This window comes from Sus scrofa, chromosome 10 (assembly GCF_054392235.1).
Source record: "Sus scrofa isolate SSC_HxYL_T2T_F1_AM1 chromosome 10, Sscrofa_HxYL_maternal_Yorkshire_Landrace_v2.0, whole genome shotgun sequence".
NCBI classification, from domain to species: domain Eukaryota; kingdom Metazoa; phylum Chordata; class Mammalia; order Artiodactyla; family Suidae; genus Sus; species Sus scrofa.
In genome coordinates, this window is record NC_139392.1 from 33,591,449 (window position 1) to 33,610,806 (window position 19,358).

The 19,358-nt window shown below is 41.0% G+C and overlaps 1 pseudogene; it reads right to left on the reverse strand.

Annotated features, from left to right (window-relative positions):
- Positions 1-781: 781 nt before the first annotated feature.
- On the reverse strand, positions 782-19,358 carry LOC146398944 (early endosome antigen 1-like; annotated as a pseudogene).

The window sequence follows — 19,358 nt, forward strand, 5'->3', positions numbered from 1 at the left end:
GAGGAATGAAAATATAAGATGGAAGTTGGTGGGCTTGAATAGCATCAGTGGCCCTTGAGAAAGGGGGGCCCTGTGCCCTGTTATGTGGGCTGAGCCTTTCAACCAAGGTTGAGGGTTTAGTCAAACTCTAGATATGTTTACCTAGCTTGCCTTTCTTAGGTAGTACTCTAGAAAGGCAGGAGCCAACATAGGAAATGTTCGCATAAAGTGTAAAGGGAAAAAACAAAAAAAACAAACAAAAAAAACCTTAGTAGAAGTGGAAAGAACCACTGATCCCATAAGTGTCCTTGGGAAAGAGAACAAGAAGCAACTCAGAGGTCACCTTCAAAGACACATGACTGGCTTCCAGAGGTGACAACCAAGTTAGTGGGTGATACAAAGGATCAGGTGTACTCTCCAAACGTCAGCACTGGAAACTATGATGTTATCAGTGAGAAGAAATGCCATTTGCACCTGTATATCCTCAAATTCACAGTATCAGGACCCAATGTACTAGATATGAGAACAAAAAAATTTTGTCATCCCTCCCAAAACAAGGATGCAACCATGAAGGTGTAAAACAACTTAATTATTGATGGGTTTTATTTCATTTCTCTGAAAGGTAACTTTCCCACGCACCCAACTTCCATCTTTACTACTGAGAGTCAAAAATCTTCATGCTCTTGCCACAGATCAAATCCGTCAACACAGTCGGAATGGAATATTTGGCATTTAAAGACAAAGTCTGCTGAAATGTGACTGTTAACAAGCCCTCCTATTTAACCATATTATATGGATTTATTTTTATTCATGTTAATATAAGCAGTTTATAGAATCAAGTAAATCCTTAAAGATGTGATGATAAAATTGAAATCTTAAAAATATGTTAATTCTTAGTTTACAATGCTCCCCCTTAAGTCATTAAGCTTATGTTTCTTTCTCCACTTCAACTTGTTTACTCAATTCTGTAGCTCTAAGCTCTAAATCTGTGTTCAGTTGTCTTTGCTGTTGTAGATCCTGCAAAGCTTGCTCCTTGCTTGCTTTAACTTCAAGTGAATCAGCTTCCAATTTCTATTGAAGAAATATAATAACAACTTTAATGTCAATTATCTACTATAACATTATACCACTTTTGTTTACATTCAAACTGGTGTTGACATAACACACAAAAATAGCCAAAAATATCTGTTATAATAAAAAATACACTCTGAAGCTTTCACTGAATAAAGCTGCCATTTATCATGGAATATTTAAGAAAACCTAGCAGCAGGCTTCCTATAGGAGAAGCAGTCACTGAGTTTTTAATTTTCAAAATTAACTCTAAGAGAAAAACTTAAAATAATTATATTTGTTACCTGCGTAAAATTTATGAACTAAAGTCCGAAAAAACTAAGTAACAGGTTTACACATGGGCCCACTTAAAATATGTACTCCTTTATAATCACAGTTAATAATACTGAGATAATTAGAACTATTCACAACTAAAATGCAGTTGTCATGTCATCCTTCTCATTAACACCTATTGACCCTAAACATAAAACCAATTAAACTTCTGATTTTGCTTCTTCAATCTCTTCATCTAGAGATCATTGTTCTTCACAGTGTGATTTTTGTGTCATTCATGTAGATATAACTGTGGGTACTTTTACAAATTCACAAAAGTCAGGAGTTCCCTAATGGTTCAGCAGATTAAGGATCCGGCATTGTCACTGCTGCAGCTCAGGTTGCTGCGGTGGTGCAAGTTTGATCCCTGGCTGAGGCCCTTCCACATTCCATAGGTGAAGCCAAAAAAAAGTCAAACTGTTAAGTACATAGTTCAAAAATCTATGAGCAAGACATTTTCTTGTATAGCAGTAAAAAATTTTGTGCCCTAAATATTTTATAAGCCAATCTAGGTACCTGTAGTTCTTACTCAAGGCTTATATTTGACACTCAATGTAACTATGTTAATTCTATGTAACAGATGGAATACGTCCTAAAACAATGATTAGAAAAAATATCTAATATCCAATGTTGTGATAGGTTACAATAAATATTATTGGTTCTAAATAACTATTTTTTTTTTTTTTGGAAGCCAGAGATTTAACAATTTTTATTTGTTTTTAGAGGCATGTTCTCATTTTTTTTTTTTTATTAAATTTTATTTTCCCACTGTACAGCAAGGGGGTCAGGTTATCCTTACATGTATACATTACAATTACAGTTTTTCCCCCACCATTTCTTCTATTGCAACATGAGTATCTAGACATAGTTCTCAATGCTATTCAGCGGGATCTCCTTGTAAATCTATTCTACGTTGTGACTGATAAGCCCAAGCTCCCGATCCCTCCCACTCCCTCCCCCTCCCATCAGGCAACCACAAGTCTCTTCTCCAAGTCCATGATTGATTTTCTTTTCTGAGGAGATGTTCATTTGTGCTGGATATTAGATTCCAGTTATAAGTGATGTCATATGGTATTTGTCTTTGTCTTTCTGGCTCATTTCACTCAGGATGAGATTCTCTAGTTCCATCCATGTTGCTGCAAATGGCATTATGTCATCCTTTTTTATGGCTGAGTAGTATTCCATCGTGTATATATACCACATCTTCCGAATCCAATCCTCTGTCGATGGACATTTGGATTGTTTCCATGTCCTGGTTATTGTGAATAGTGCTGCAATGAACATGCGGGTGCATGTGTCTCTTTTAAGTAGAGCTTTGTCCGGATAGATGCCCAAGAGTGGGATTGCAGGGTCATATGGAAGTTCTATGTGTAGATTTCTAAGGTATCTCCAAACTGTTCTCCATAGTGGCTGTACCAGTTTACATTCCCACCAGCAGTGCAGGAGGGTTCCCTTTTCTCCACAGCCCCTCCAGCACTTGTTATTTGTGGATTTATTAATGATGGCCATTCTGACTGGTGTGAGGTGGTATCTCATGGTAGTTTTGATTTGCATTTCTCTTATAATCAGCGATGTTGAGCATTTTTTCATGTGTTTGTTGGCCATCTGTATATCTTCCTTGGAGAAATGTCTATTCAGGTCTTTTGCCCATTTTTCCATTGATTGATTGGTTTTTTTGCTGTTGAGTTGTATAAGTTGCTTGTATATTCTAGAGATTAAGCCCTTGTCAGTTGCATCATTTGCAACTATTTTCTCCCATTCTGTAAGTTGTCTTTTTGTTTTCTTTTGGGTTTCCTTTGCTGTGCAAAAGCTTTTCAGGTTGATGAGGTCCCATGGGTTTATTTTTGCTCTAATTTCTATTGCATTGGGAGACTGACCTGAGAAAATATTCATGATGTTGATGTCAGAGAGTGTTTTGCCTATGTTTTCTTCTAGGAGTTTGATGGTGTCCTGTCGTATATTTAAGTCTTTCAGCCATTTGGAGTTTATTTTTGTGCATGGTGTGAGGGTGTGTTCTAGTTTCATTGCTTTGCATACAGCTGTCCAGGTTTCCCAGCAATGCTTGCTGAATAGACTTTCCTTTTCCCATTTGATGTTCCTGCCTCCCTTGTCAAAGATTATTTGACCATAGGTGTCAGGGTTTATTTCCGGATTCTCTATTCTGTTCCATTGGTCTGTCTGTCTGTTTTGATACCAGTACCACACTGTTTTGATGACTGTGGCTTTGTAGTATTTCTTGAAGTCTGGGAGAGTGATGCCTCCTGCTTGGTTTTTGTTTCTCAGGATTGCTTTGGCGATTCTGGGTCTTTTGTTGTTCCATATAAATGTTTGGATTGTTTGTTCTAGTTCTGTGAACAATGTCATGGGTAATTTGATAGGGATTGCATTGAATCTGTAGATTGCTTTGGGTAGGATGGCCATTTTCACAATATTGATTTTTCCAATCCAGGAACATGGAATATCTTTCCATTTCTTTACATCTTCTTTGATTTCTTTGATTAAGGTTTTATAGTTCTCGGCATATAGGTCCTTTACCTCTTTGGTTAGGTGTATTCCGAGGTATTTGATTTTGTGAGGTACAATTTTAAAAGGTATCGTATTTTTGTATTCCTTTTCTAATGCTTCATTGCTGGTATACAGAAATGCAACTGACTTCTGAATGTTAATCTTATATCCTGCCACTTTGCTGAATTTATTAATCAGTTCAAGGAGTTTTGGGGTTGAGTCCTTAGGGTTTTCTAGGTATAGAATCATGTCATCTGCATACAGTGACAGTTTGATCTCTTCTCTTCCTATATGGATGCCTTTGATTTCTTTTGTTTGTCTAATTGCTGTGGCTAAGACTTCCAAAACGATGTTGAAGAGCAGTGGTGAGAGTGGGCATCCCTGTCTTGTTCCAGATTTGAGTGAGAAGGCTTTCAGTTTTTCCCCATTGAGGATTATATTTGCTGTGGGTTTATCATAAATGGCTTTGATTATATTCAGGAATGTTCCCTCTATACCCACTTTGGCGAGGGTCTTGATCATGAATGGATGTTGAACTTTGTCAAATGCTTTTTCTGCATCTATTGAGATGATCATATGATTTTTGACTTTTTTTTTGTTAATGTGGTGTATGATGTTGATTGATTTGCGTATGTTGAACCATCCTTGTGAACCTGGGATGAACCCAACCTGGTCATGGTGTATAATTTTTTTGATATGTTGTTGGATTCGGTTGGCTAAGATTTGGTTGAGAAGTTTTGCATCTATATTCATCAATGATATTGGCCGATAGTTTTCTTTTTTGGTGGTATCTCTGCCTGGTTTTGGAATGAGGGTGATGGTGGCCTCATAGAATGTCTTTGGGAGTATTCCTTCTTCTTCAACCTTTTGAAAGAGTTTAAGGAGGATGGGCACCAATTCCTCTTTATATGTTTGATAGAATTCACCTGTGAAGCCATCTGGTCCTGGGCTTTTATTTGTAGGGAGTGATTTTATGACCTCTTCCATTTCATTTCTAGTGATCGGTCTGTTCAGTTGGTCTGTTTCTGCTTGATTCAGTTTTGGCAGGCTGTAAGATTCTAGAAAATTGTCCATTTCTTCCAGATTGTCAAACTTATTGCCATATAGTTGTTCATAGTATTCTCTTATGGTTTTTTGTATTTCTGCTGTATCCGTTGTGATTTCTCCTTTTTCATTTATAATTTTGGTGATTTGGGTTCTTTCTCTCCTCTTTTTAGTGAGTCTGGCCAGGGGTTTATCAATTTTGTTCACCTTTTCAAAGAACCAGCTCTTGGTTTTATTAATTTTCTCTATTGTTTTTTGAGTTTCTATTTTATTGATTTCTTCTTTGATCTTTACAATTTCCTTCCTTCTGCTGACTTTAGGACTTCTTTGTTCTTCTTTTTCTAATTCATTTAGGTGGAGGGTTAAGTTGTCAATTTGGGATCTTTCTTCTTTTTTGAGAAAGGCCTGGATTGCTATAAATTTCCCTCTGAGCACTGCTTTCGCAGCATCCCATAGATTTTGAGAGGTTGTGTCTTCATTATCATTTGTTTCAAGATAGTTTTTAATTTCCTTCTTGATTTCCTCATTGACCCATTGGTTTTTTAGTAGCATGTTGTTTAGTCTCCATGGAGTAGGTTTTTTCTCTTTCCTTTTCCCATGGTTGATTTCTAATTTCATGGCATTGTGGTCAGAGAAGATACTTGAGATAATTTCTATGCTCCTAAATTTATTGAGATTCGCTTTATGTCCCAATATGTGGTCGATTCTTGAGAATGTTCCATGAGCATTTGAGAAGAATGTGTATTCTGCTTTTTTTGGATGTAGTGTCCTGAAGATATCAATGAAGTCTAACTTTTCTATTGTTTCCTTTAGGATCTCTGTTGCTTTATTGGTTTTCTGTCTAGAGGATCTGTCCATTGATGTGAGGGGGGTATTTAGGTCTCCTACTATGATTGTATTCTCATCAATATCTCCCTTTATGTCTGTTAATATTTGTTGTATGTATCTGGGTGCTCCTATGTTTGGGGCATATATGTTGATGATAGTAACATCCTCTCCTTGGATGGATCCCTTAATCATTAAGTAGTGTCCTTCTTTGTCTTTCTTTATGTCTTTTGTTTTAAAGTCTATTTTGTCTGATATGAGCGTTGCGACTCCTGCTTTTCTGTCATTTCTATTGGCATGAAATACTTTTCCCCAGCCTTTCACTTTCAATCTATATGTATCTTTTGTCCTAAGGTGAGTTTCTTGTAGGCAGCATATTGAAGGTTTTTGCCGTTTTATCCACTCAGCCATTCTGTGTCTTTTGATTGGGGCATTCAGTCCATTGACATTTAAGGTGATAATTGATAGATGATTATTTATTGCCATTTGATCCTCGTGTTCCAGTTGATTCTATGGTTCTCCATTCTTCTTTTTTTTTTTTTTTTTTTTTTTGGTTGGATGGTCTCCTGTTATTATCTGCTTGAGTGTATTTTTTTTTTTCATTTTTTGCAAATGCAATATTTGGTTTTGGCTTGTGGTTGCCCTGTTTTTTAAGTATGCTAACCCCTTCCCATAATTGTGTGTTTTAGCCTGATGGTCCTGTAAGTTCAAACACTTCATTATTATATTAAAATTAAGAAGAGAGACATACATACAAACAAAAAGGATTATTTACCTCCTAACATCCCTTGCCCACATTTTATGGTTTTGATGACTCTTTTATTTTTTTCTTTTTAATTTTATTTTGTTTGAAGCATGTTCATGATTAAATCTGTATGCTGGCTTATTTGAGTGACTGCTCTCTGATTGTATCTTCCTCAGTCCTAGTTCTTCCTCTTCTTCTTCTTCTTCTTCTTTTTTTTTTTTTTCTTTTCTTTTTTCTTCCCTTTCCTTCCTTTCTTTTTGGTTTAGAGAAGCCCTTTCAATATTTCCTTTAACCTGGGTTTTGTGTTGCTGTATTCTTTAAGTTTTTGTTTATTGGGAAAAATTTTTATTTCCCCTTCTATTTTAAATGATATTCTTGCTGGATAAAGTATTCTAGGTTGCATATTTTTTCCTTTGAGCACTTTAAATATCTCTTGCCATTCCCTCCTGGCCTGTAGTGTTTCTGTAGAGAAATCAGCTGATATTCTTATGGGGGTTCCCTTGTAGGTAACATTCTGTTTTTCTCTTGCTGCCTTTAGGATCCTCTCTTTATCACTAACTTTTGCCATTTTTATTATGATGTGTCTTGGTGTGGGTCTGTTTGGGTTCAGTTTATTTGGGGCCCTCTGTGCTTCTTGTATCTTGAATCCAGTATCCTTTAGATTTGGGAAGTTTCCAGCGATAATTTCTTCAAATATATTTTCCATTCCTTTATCTTTTTCTACTCCTTCTGGAATTCCTATTATGCGTAGATTGGCCCGTTTTATATTATCCCATAGGTCTCTTATATTGCTTTCCAGTTTTTTGATTCGGTTTTCTGTCTGTTGACCAGATTGAGTGATTTCCATTATTCTATCTTCCATATCACTGATTCGTTCTTCTGCATTATTCATTCTGGTTTTTACTGCCCCTAGTTCAGTTTGCATCTCTGCAAATGAATGTTCTAGTTTTTCTTGGCTCCTCCTTATACTTTCTAGCTCCTTTCTGAGGGTATCTGCATTGCTGTTCATATCTTCTCTTAATTCCTTCAGTATTTTCACTATTTCTCTTTTGAACTCCAGGTCTGTCAGACTGCAGAGATCAGTTTCATTGTTGACTGTTTTAGGTGAGTTCTCCTGTTGGTTTGACTGGGGGTGGTTTCTCAGCTTCTTCATCTTGCTTGTTGTCTTCTTTCTCCTGAGGGAGTTGTACTCTCCGTTATCGGGTAGTGTTTGCCTTGTCACTGCCCTGGAATATTTCCTGAGGGCTGTCGTTGTTGGTCAATCTTTTTTTGAGGCAGTGTGGCTTTTCTGGAGTGTTGATGGGACTAACAGTGTTTCTTTGAAGCAAAGGAGGACTTCCTGAGGGCAGACAGGACTGGGAGGTCCACCCCACGATGGTAGCAGATTTCACTTGGTTCTCAGCACCCCCTGGGGTCTTGGGCGGGTAGCAGGGCCCTTGGAGGCTCAAGAGGTTCCTCCCCAGGGCAGCCCGACTCAGAAAGACCGTCTGAGATCTTTTCCCGATTCCGCCAGGCTTGTTGCAGCTTTTCTGGGCTGCAGGGGGTCCTGCCTGGAGCTGGCAGTCCTATGCAGCTGGTCCACTAGGTCTCAGCACCCCTTGGGGTCTTGGGCGGGTAGCAGGGCCTTTGGAGACTCAAGAGGCTCCTCCCCAGAACAGCCCGACTCAGAAAGACCGTCTGAGATCTTTTCCCGATTCGGCCAGGCTTGTTGCAGCTTTTCTGGGCTGCAGGGGGTCCTGCCTGGAGCTGGCAGTCCTATGCAGCTGGTCCACTAGGTCTCAGCACCCCTTGGGGTCTTGGGCGGGTAGCAGGGCCCTTGGAGACTCAAGAGGCTCCTCCCCAGGACAGCCTGACTCAGAAAGACCGTCTGAGATCTTTTCCCAAGTCGGCCAGGCTTGTTGCAGCTTTTCTGGGCTGCAGGGGGTCCTGCCTGGAGCTGGCAGTCCTATGCAGCTGGTCCACTAGGTCTCAGCACCCCTTGGGGTCTTGGGCGGGTAGCAGGGCCCTTGGAGGCTCAAGAGGCTCCTCCCCAGGGCAGCCCGATTCAGAAAGACCGTTTGAGATCTTTTCCCGATTCGGCCAGGCTTGTTGCAGCTTTTCTGGGCTGCAGGGGGTCCTGCCTGGAGCTGGCAGTCCTATGCAGCTGGTCCACTAGGTCTCAGCACCCCCTGGGGTCTTGGGCGGGTAGCAGGGCCCTTGGATGCTCAAGAGGCTCCTCCCCAGGACAGCCCGACTCAGAAAGACCGTCTGAGATCTTTTCCCGATTCGGCCAGGCTTGTTGCAGCTTTTCTGGGCTGCAGGGGGTCCTGCCTGGAGCTGGCAGTCCTATGCAGCTGGTCCACTAGGTCTCAGCACCCCCTGGGGTCTTGTGCGGGTAGCAGGGCCCTTGGAGACTCAAGAGGCTCCTCCCCAGGACAGCCCGACTCAGAAAGACCGTCTGAGATCTTTTCCCGATTCCGCCAGGCTTGTTGCAGCTTTTCTGGGCTGCAGGGGGTCCTGCCTGGAGCTGGCAGTCCTATGCAGCTGGTCCACTAGGTCTCAGCACCCCTTGGGGTCTTGGGCGGGTAGCAGGGCCCTTGGAAACTCAAGAGGCTCCTCCCCAGGACAGCCCGACTCCGAAAGACCGTCTGAGATCTTTTCCCGATTCGGCCAGGCTTGTTGCAGCTTTTCTGGGCTGCAGGGGATCCTGCCTGGAGCTGGCAGTCCTATGCAGCTGGTCCACTAGGTCTTAGCACCCCCTGGGGTCTTGGGCGTGTAGCAGGGCCCTTGGAGACTCAAGAGGCTCCTCCCCGGGGGAGCCCGTCTCAGAAAAACCGTCGGAGAATTAGGTCGATCTATTCACGGCCTGGCTAGGCTTGTTCTAGCTTTTCTGGGCTGCAGGCCTTTTTTAGGGGGCTGGTGGTGTTTGGTGCTGCTCTGTGGAAGTGTAGCCCCTCCAAAGGGCAAGCAGGCCTGTGCAGGGAGAGCCCCTGCGGTGGTAGGCTTCAGGCAATTGTTGAGGCCAGCCCTCCTGGATGGCAGGCAGCCCCAGGTTCGGCGAGAGCGTAGGGGGTGGCGGGGGTGGGGGGAGGGAATGCACTGGGAAGCACAGCTTTCTGCTGGCTAGCGGGCCTGTAAGCTTGTTGTGGCGTGGGGGGTATTCTATGGGGACCCACCCCTTCTTCTCTCCCCTCCCCAGCACGGGCGCAGACCAGGCTCTTCTCACAGGTTCCCTCTGAGGCGGCTTTCCACTTCCCCGCCCCTAGAGTATTGCTCCCTTCCTCTGCGACAGCTTTGTTTTCTAGTCTCCCAGGCAGTCTCTGCCCCGTCAAATGGTTTAGAGACCTCCCAAGCAGTTTCCGCTCTTCCCCGCCCCCCTAGCCCGGGGACTAATCTCTGGAGCCGAGGTCTCGGTGCCCAGCCCCCCCCCCCCCAGGCGTCCCCCGGCCCTTTCTTGGGGACTAACCTCTGGAGCCGAGGATTCGGTGCCCAGCCCCCACCCAGGCGTCCCCCGGCCCCCTCTAGGGGACCAACCTTCAGAGCTGAGGTCTCGGTGCCCAGCCCCCACCCAGGCGTCCCCCGGCCCTTTCCCGGGGACTAACCTCTGGAGCCGAGGATTCGGTGCCCAGCCCCCACCCAGGCGTCTCAATTTTTGGTGACTGTGCCCGTAGTTCAGATGGTCCGTTGGGTTCTTGATCGTTTTTCCGTACTCCGACTTACTGCTACACTCTTCTCTGCATCTGGAGATTCCTCCGGTTCGTTTGGTCTTTCCCCCGGTAGGAGACTTTCCAGGGTGCGGGATCCCTTTCTCCTCCGCAGTTCCCTTTCGGGAGCGCCCGTCCCGCTCGGATTCACCTTCTCTCACTCTCCTCTTTTCTCCCGTTCTGCCCAATAATGTCACGAATTTCTTGCCGTTATTGGAGTTTAGGTTCCTCTGCCAGCGATTGGTTGTTGTTCTGTGCGAGTCATTTCTTCTGTAGATGTGCTTTTTTTGTTGTGTTTGTGGGAGAGGGCGAGCGTGTCCCCCTACTCCTCCGCCATCTTGTCCTCCTAAATAACTATTTTTAAAAGATACTTAAATAGACTTCTCATGAGACGCCTTCATCTAAAAAATTAGTTTTTTGTTTTTTTCAACCATTATGTTGAGTAATTTGTCATGCCATGTTATTGACCATAAAGAAAATAAAAAAAGGAATGCAGAGAAGATCTGAAAATGTAATTTTCTTCTTCCACGTTATACTGATGTGGATGTGGATGTATATAAATTCAAAGCCCAGGATTCTACAGTTGTACAGAAGTGCTTTATCTGACAGTGGAGGTATAACATATATATAGTAACTTGAGAAATTTTTAACTTATAGCAGGTTTAATTTAAAGGACAAGGGACTCAGGTCAAATCCTTCTCTCATATGTGTAGCCACTTAATCTCTTTAGCTCCAAACTTTCATCCAGAGTTGTATTAAAGAAAGAAGTTTACCATAGTGTAAATTATAATAAATTTAAATAATATTAAATTAGAAACAAAACCCAAAGAGTATAAATGTAAAGTTTAAAATAGGAAAAAATATGCCATCCCTGAGTATTATACTGGAGTAAAGAGGGAAAGAGACAGGAATGATATAGCAAAACAAAAAATAAGTTCCTCATAATTACAGAGTAGATCCCTGGTTGGCTGTCTCTTTGAAATATTTACACATACCATGGAACCAGTATATATGTTAACTGCTATTTGCAAAAGCCCTCCTTTAACAAAGAAGTTAAAAGTAAAACGGAATTCAAAAATCAAATAAGAAAAATCACAGGTAATTTTTTTTGGTTCCCAGGCTAGGGGTCAAATCAGAGCTATAGCCTACACCTAGCAATGTCACAGCCTACAGCAACATCAAATCCAAGCCAAATCTGCAACCTACGCCACAGCTCATGGCAACGCCAGATCCTTAACCCACTGAGCAAGGCCAGGGATTGAACCTGAAACTTCATAGTTCCTAGTTGGACTCATTTCTGCTGCGCCACGATGGGAACTCCATTTATGTATGTATGTATGTATGTATGTATGTATGTATGTATGTATGTATGTATGTATGTCTCTTTGCTATGTCTTGGGCAGCTCCCGCGGCATATGGAGGTTCCCACGCTAGGGGTCTTATCAGAGCTGTAGCTGCTGGCCTACGTACGCCAGAGCCACAGCAGCATGGAATCCGAGCCGCATCTGCGACCTACACCACAACTCATGGCAACACCGGATCCTTAACCCACTGAGCAAGTGCAGGGACCGAACCCGCAACCTCATGGTTCCTCGTCGGATTCGTTAACCCCTGCGCCATGATGAGAAATCTTTCTCTTTTTTTTTAATTTTTAAAACTTTTACATCACAGCTTAACCTTTGTTTGAAAGTTTGAAATCTTAGATTCCATCTGGGTCATCAATTACATTGCTACAGGAACAGAAAATATGGCGAAATTCAGTTTCTTTTATACAAACCTTAATTTGACCTTCTAATTCTTCAGTTTTCTGTTCTAAAGAGAGATGTTTCTCTTTATATTCTTTAAGATGACTTTTCACCTGACTGCCATGTTCTTGCTTATCCTGCAAATGTGTAGTGACCTGAGCCAGTTGAGTAGTGACTTTATTCAACTCCTTTTAGAAAAGTAAAATTAAAGATAACTTCAGTAAGGATTACTTTACTCCAGTTCCCAAATGATCGGTTAAAGTAAAATAGAAAATTCTAATTTTACTGAAGAAACTACTTTGAGTAAGACAATAGATAAGTCTATCAAAGGTTAAATTTACCCACCAATATAAAGGACCTGAACTGAAGTTATACACAGCCTGAGATACTAAGTTTACATACCTAACAGCTCAATTAACTTTCTCAAGGAAGAGTTACTTTAGGAGCCAAAAGATACAGTAGAATATTAAATAAGCTAACAGTAAAATAACACTGTCACAAATAAATATTATCAATGTTCAAGGCAGCATTTTTTAATAATTTATTAATTATAATGATAACATAATGTTCATTTGGAATATCTAGTTGCACAGGGAAAACAAAACAAAAAAAATACTAGGAAATCCACTACCCATAGATAATCACTATTAATATTTTGATAAATTTCTTTCTAGTCTTCTCTGTATGCTAGCTTCTATTTTCTGATTTGTATGTTTAAAATAACAGGTCTTGCTTTACATAGTGTTTTATTGTAACCTTTGTTTTTCCATAACAATGCATCATGAACCTGACATTATTTTCTAAAATATCATTATACATCACTACATAAATTTCCGTTTTATTGATACAGACCATTTTTTAGCCAAAGTCTTATTTTACAGTCTTAGGTTGCTACAAAACTTTCTGCAGAGATGCAAAGTATGATTATTCCTTAGGGTAAAGGACTAAAGGTGAGCTAAAGAATAAGAAAAATCCGATACGGGAAGACAAGATGGCAGAGGAGTAGGGGGACACGCTCGCCCTCTCACACAAACACAACAAAAAAAGCACATCTACAGAATAAATAACTCGCACAAACAGCAACCAATCGCTGGCTGAGGAACCTAAACTCCAATAACGGCAAGAAGTTCGTGACATTACTGGGCAGATCGGGAGAAAAGAGGAGAGTGAGAGAAGGTGAATCCGAGCGGGATGGGCGCTCCCGAAAGGGAACTGAGGAGGAGAAGGGGATCCCACATCCTGTAAAGTCACCTACTCGGGGGAAAGATCAAACGAACCGGAGGAATCTCCAGATGCAGAGAAGAGTGTAGCAGTAAGATGGAGTACTGAAAAGCTGATCAAGAACCAAAGAGACCATCTGAACTACGGGCAAAGTCACCAAAAATTGAGATGCCTGGGTGGGGGCTGGGCACCAAGACCTCAGCTCCAGAGGTTAGTCCCCAAGAATGGGCTGGGGGGCGGGGCGGAGCAGAGACTGCTTGGGAGGTCTAGAAACCGGTCTGTCAAGTTTGACTGGGCAGAGGCTGCCTGGGAGACTGGAAAGCAAAGCTGTCACAGGGGAAGGGAGCAATACTCTAGGGGCGGGGAAGTGGAAAACCACATCAGAGGGAACCTGGGAGAAGAGACTGGTCTGCACCCATGCTGGGGAGGGGAGACAAGGGGTGGGTCCCCATAGAATACTCCCCACACCACAGCAAGCTTACAGGCCCACTAGCTAGCAGAAAGCTGTGCTTCCAAGTGCATCCCCTCCCCCCACCCCCGCCACCCACTACACGCTCCCGGACCTGGGGTGCCTGCCATCCAGGAGGGCTGGCCTCAACAACTGCCTGAAGCCTACCACTGCAGGGGCTGTCCCTGCACAGGCCTGCTTGCCCTTTGGAGGGGCTACACTTCCGCAGAGCAGCACCAAACACCACCAGCCCCGGAGAAAAGGCCTGCAGCCCAGAAAAGCTAGAACAAGCCTAGCCAGGCTGTGAATAGATCTGCAAAATTCTTGAACGGTTTTTCTGTGTCGGGCTGCCCCGGGGAGGAGCCTCTTGGGTTTTCAGCGGCCCTGCTACCCGCCCAAGCCCCAGGGGGTGCCGAAACCTAGTGGATCAGCTGCATAGGACTGCCAGCTCCAGGGAGGACCCCCTGCAGCCCAGAAAAGCTGCAACAAGCTTGGCTGAGCCGGGAAAAGATCTCAGACAATCTTTCTGAGTTGCGCTGCCCTGGGGAGGAGCCTCTTGGGTTTGCAGTGGCCCTGCTACCTGCCCAAGCCCCCAGAGGAACAGACAGACAGACAAATGGAACAGAATAGAGAACCCGGACATAAACCCTGACACCTATGGTCAATTAATCTTTAACAAGGGAGGCAAGAACATAACATGGGAAGAAGAAAGTCTATTCAGCAAGCATTGCTGGGAAACCTGGACAGCTGCATTCAAAGCAATGAAACTAGAACACACCCTCATACCATGCACAAAAATAAAATCAAAATGGCTGAAAGACTTAAATATATGACAGGACACCATCAAACTCCTAGAAGAAAACATAGGCAAAACACTCTCTGACCTCAACATCATGAATGTTTTCTCAGGTCAGTCTCCCAAAGCAATAGGAATTAGAGCAAAAATAAACCCATGGGACCCCATCAAACTGAAAAGCTTCTGCACAGCAAAGGAAACCCAAAAGAAAACAAAAAGACAACTTGCAGAATGGGAGAAAATAGTTGCAAATGATGCAACCAACAACGGCTTAATCTCTAGAATATATAAGCAACTTATACAACCCAACAGCAAAAAAGCCAATCAATCAATGGAAAAATGGGGTAAAGACCTGAATAGACTGTTCTCCAAAGAGTATATACAGATGGCCAACAAACACATGAAAAAATGCTCAACATCGCTGATTATAAGAGAAATGCAAATCAAAACTACCATGAGATACCACCTCACACCAGTCAGAATGGCCATCATTAATAAAACCACAAAGAACAAGTGCTGGAGGGGCTGTGGAGAAAAGGGAACCCTCCTGCACTGTTGGTGGGAATGTAAACTGGTACAGCCACTATGGAGAACAGTCTGGAGATACCTTAGAAATCTATACATAGAACTTCCATATGACCCCACAATCCCACTCTTGGGCATCTATCTGGACAAAACTCTACTTACAAGAGACACCTGCATCCGCATGTTCATTGCAGCACTCTTCACAATAGCCAGGACATGGAAACAACCCAAATGTCCATTGACAGAGGATTGGATTCAGAAGATGTAGTATATATACACAATGGAATACTACTCAGCCGTAAAAACGAACAACATAATGCCATTGGCAGCAACATGGATGGAACTAGAGAATCTCATCCTGAGTGAAATGAGCCAGAAAGACAAAGACAAATACCATATGATATCACTTATAATTGGAATCTAATATCCAGCACAAATGAACATCTCCTCAGAAAAGAAACTCATGGACTTGGAGAAAAGACTTGTGGCTGCCTGATGGGAGGGGGACGGAGTGGGAGGGATCGGGAGCTTGGGCTTATCAGACACAACTTAGAATAGATTTACAAGGAGATCCTGCTGAGTAGCATTGAGAACTTTGTCTAGATACTCATGTTGCAACAGAACAAAGGGTGGGGGGAAAATATAACTGTAATGTTTACATGTAAGGATAACCTGACCCCCTTGCTGTACAGTGGGAAAATAAAAAAAGTATTAAAAAAAGAATAAGAAAAATCCTACAGTTCTTAAAATAAATATACTACCAACCAGCTTCCCCTACCGCTATCAAAAGGTTAAACTAATGTCTTCTACCACAAGCAGTGCATGAAAGTGGCTTGTACTACACCATATCAACACTTCTGGTGTTACATACACACAGTTTACATTGGTAAGGGCATGTTTTATTTTTATCTTAATTGCAACTGATTCTTAATGAACTTGAGGGTTTGCTAATTTAGGTTTGATTGTTTCCTTTTGTAGGTTCACTTATTTCTTACGTGAAAGTGCTTTAAACATCAAAAATATTAACCCTTCATCACATACTTCTGAAAATGTTTTACTCTTTTAGCTACTTGCTGTAGAATTTTGTTAGTAGTAATATTTTCAGCAGGAAAATTTTAAACTTTTCCATGGTTATTCTTATGAATACATTTTCCACTATAGCTTTTGACACTGATTATTGAGCTTAGAAGATACTTTCCAGATGTCTTTGGCAATAATGTAAGTAAAAAGCAATTTGAAGATCAACATCATATATGGCTACAATGTGCGTAAAAGAAAAAAAGACCAATGGGTGTGGTCTCTCTCTCTCTTCTTGCTTACACACACACAGAAACACACACAGACACACACAGGTTGAGTGTTTATAGAGGTCTGAAATGATATGTATCAAAATTTAAAGTAAACATGCAATCTAAGAGCTTAGGGTAAATATAGAAAATGGTTTTGTTAACTTGATATACTACTATGTTGTTAAAAAAATTTGGACTGACAACGAGTATTATTTCTTAAGAAGTAAATTTTTTAAATTCCTACCTGGTGAAAGGAAAGAAACATCTACCAGCATTTTGACCTTGACCCTAAAGTAAGAAGCTTTTATTCTGTGGAACTATTGAGAAGATTAACTTATGTATCCCTTCCTGGCCCACTTACTCCTACCCCCAAGAAAAGAGAGTAACTTTAATTACTGAGATGGAACACACAATGCTCTTTTCCTGCTTCCAGGTAGGAAACATACCTGGATCATAGCTCGATTACCTACTAAAAACAGGTGTGGAAGTCTAGCTTTCTTTCCCAATCATTGGCCCTTAGGAGTAAATATTTTAGCTTTGTGCCAAGGTCTAATTAATGGGAGAAATACAATATTAAAAAGCCCAACCGCAGCTGCACACAAATAGAGCTTTATCAAAAACAAAGATACTATTTTTATCTCCATCTGTCTGACTCCTGCATCTGCCACTCAACTAGCTCTGAACTCAGGGAGAAATTAAGGAGAATAAGTCAATTCCAATATTATATAAAACTGAGTATCATTTTTACACATTTTCAGTTATTTTATCCACCAAAACTTTAGGTTATGGTAAAAAATCGTATCAAGTTCCCTTACCTGCTGTTTATCTTGTAATGCACTTTGAGCTGTGTCCAAATGATTTTGAAGATCTGCTCTTTGAGCAGTTTTTGCTGCTTCTGCTGATAGTACTAATTCAGTTTTGGCTTTAATCTGTAACAAAATTTACACAGCATTTAGTTTATATTTAATTCTTGATTTCCCCCTTGCCTGAGTGCACATGACTTCTGTCACTAAATAATTTAAAAAATTTAAATCTTATGTCAGAAAACATAAAGATTCAGGCATTAAGAAAATAAGTATGTGATAATTCCCCAAACAAGGATGAGTAAGGGAAAAGATTCCTAATATTTGGATAAAAGATAAAAATAAATCCCTATAAAACACCAAAGCACTCTTCCCTCTCCACTGGGCATCCACATACTGAATTATCTGATACTCATCCAACAGATTATATTTTTTGAAAAATGAAATGGGTATCCTCTTTTTTTCCAAATTTGAATAACTTATTGTATTATTTCTGATTTTCAATGGAATTATTCTTCTAAAAAATTTAAGTGTTAGCAATGTTTCTAGTAACTTTCTTTACTACAGTATAGAGTAAGAAACCAATGATGAGAATGGAGAAAGAAATACATCTTAATTCCCACTCCTCGATGGACTCACTGAGCAAGATTTCCATATTGGCTTCTGAAAGAAAATATGCTAATATACATAATGGCTTTTTTTAATCAAAACTTTAAAGTAAAATTTAAAAATCAAATTCAAAATAATTCAAAGAAATGTAACAGAGATCTAATGGTATAATATCAAATTGCTTTAAACTTCAAAAACAACAAAAAGGGATTCATGAAAACAGAAAAGTGAAAAGACTTGGTGGTTTCAAGAGGAGAGAAAGAGGAAGGGGGGAGGGGGAAGGAGACAATGAGAGAGAGAGAGAGAGGCAAACAGAAAAGTTCAACAAACTTTCAAAACAGAACCTTAATTTAATTCCTATTCTTATTTGTTTTTCCATTAATAAGTAAGGCAGGAGAGCAGGGTAGGGAGGGGGGAGAAACAGTTCAAAATGTGATCCTAAAACATGCTTTCTTCATACAAACTTCATATTAAGTCACATAATTCAATATTACCTGTATGTCAAGCTGGGAGACCTTCTCCTTTCTTTCATTTAATTGATTATTTAATTCATTGATGCTGGCTTCTAGGGAGAGGACAGTCTTGTGCAGCTCTAAGAAGTGCCTTCTGCTCTTGCACCTGGTCATGCAAATTCTCCTGGGCCTTTAGTTGAGTTACCTACCATATAGGCAACACTCTAATTATAAAGGTCATGAATGATATAGTAAGAACGAAGAAACCCAAATTTAAGCAACATGAGAATGTTAAATTACTCTGACAGATTATCTCAACTTTTTGAGAAAAACTGTTCCCATCTTTCCAAAAATAAATAAACATGGACCACATGATAGTTCTATATTTAGTTTCCTGAGGACCCTCCATACTGTTGTTCCTTCCATAGTGGTTGTAGTGATTGACATTCCCACTGACAGTATAGGAGGGGTCCCTTTTCTCCACACCCTCTCCACATGTGTTATTTGTAGAATTATTAATGATGGCCATTCTCACTGGTGTGAGGTAGTACCTCACTGTAGTTTTGATCTGCATTTCTCTAACCATTAGTGATGCTGAGCATCTTTTCAATGTGCCTACTGCCCATCCATATATCTTCTTTGGGGAAATGTCTATTTAGGCCTTCTGCCCATTTTTCAATTGGGTTGGGTTGTTTTGTTGTTGTTCAGTTGTATGAGCTGTTCGTATCCATAAATATATTTGAAAAGCTGTGTGAAAGTGCTTGTCTGATGACTATCCTCTCTCATTTTAGGTTCTATTTCCATTGAATCATTTTTCTTTTGCTTATAGCTCATGTTTTCCACTTCTCTGTATGTCTAGTAATTTTTTGATGTTTGTGATGAGGCTAGATTTTGTTGTCTTCTTTCAACGAAGGTTGAATTTTGCCCCAGCAGGCAGTTAATACACTTGGTGGTCCAGCTGGATTCCTTCCAGGCTTGTTCCTATGTTTGTTAGGTGAGGTGTATGCTAGCTTTTACTCTAGGGCTAGTTTAGCTTTATTCTTAAGGTGTGACATTTCTGGGGTTTTTACTGAATGCCCTCAAGTGTTCAACCATGTCTTTCTTCTCTGACTGGCTGGAACTTGAACATATCCCAGCTCTGTGAGTTCTGATCATTTTTCAGCTGCAGCTCCTAATAATTTGTTCCACTGCCTGGCCTCATGGAATTCCTCCTTATAAGTGTAAAGCTCAGCATTCAGCTAAAGGCTCAAGTGGATCCCTATGTAGGTTTCTGGAGAATTTTCTCTATATTGTTCCATACTCTCAT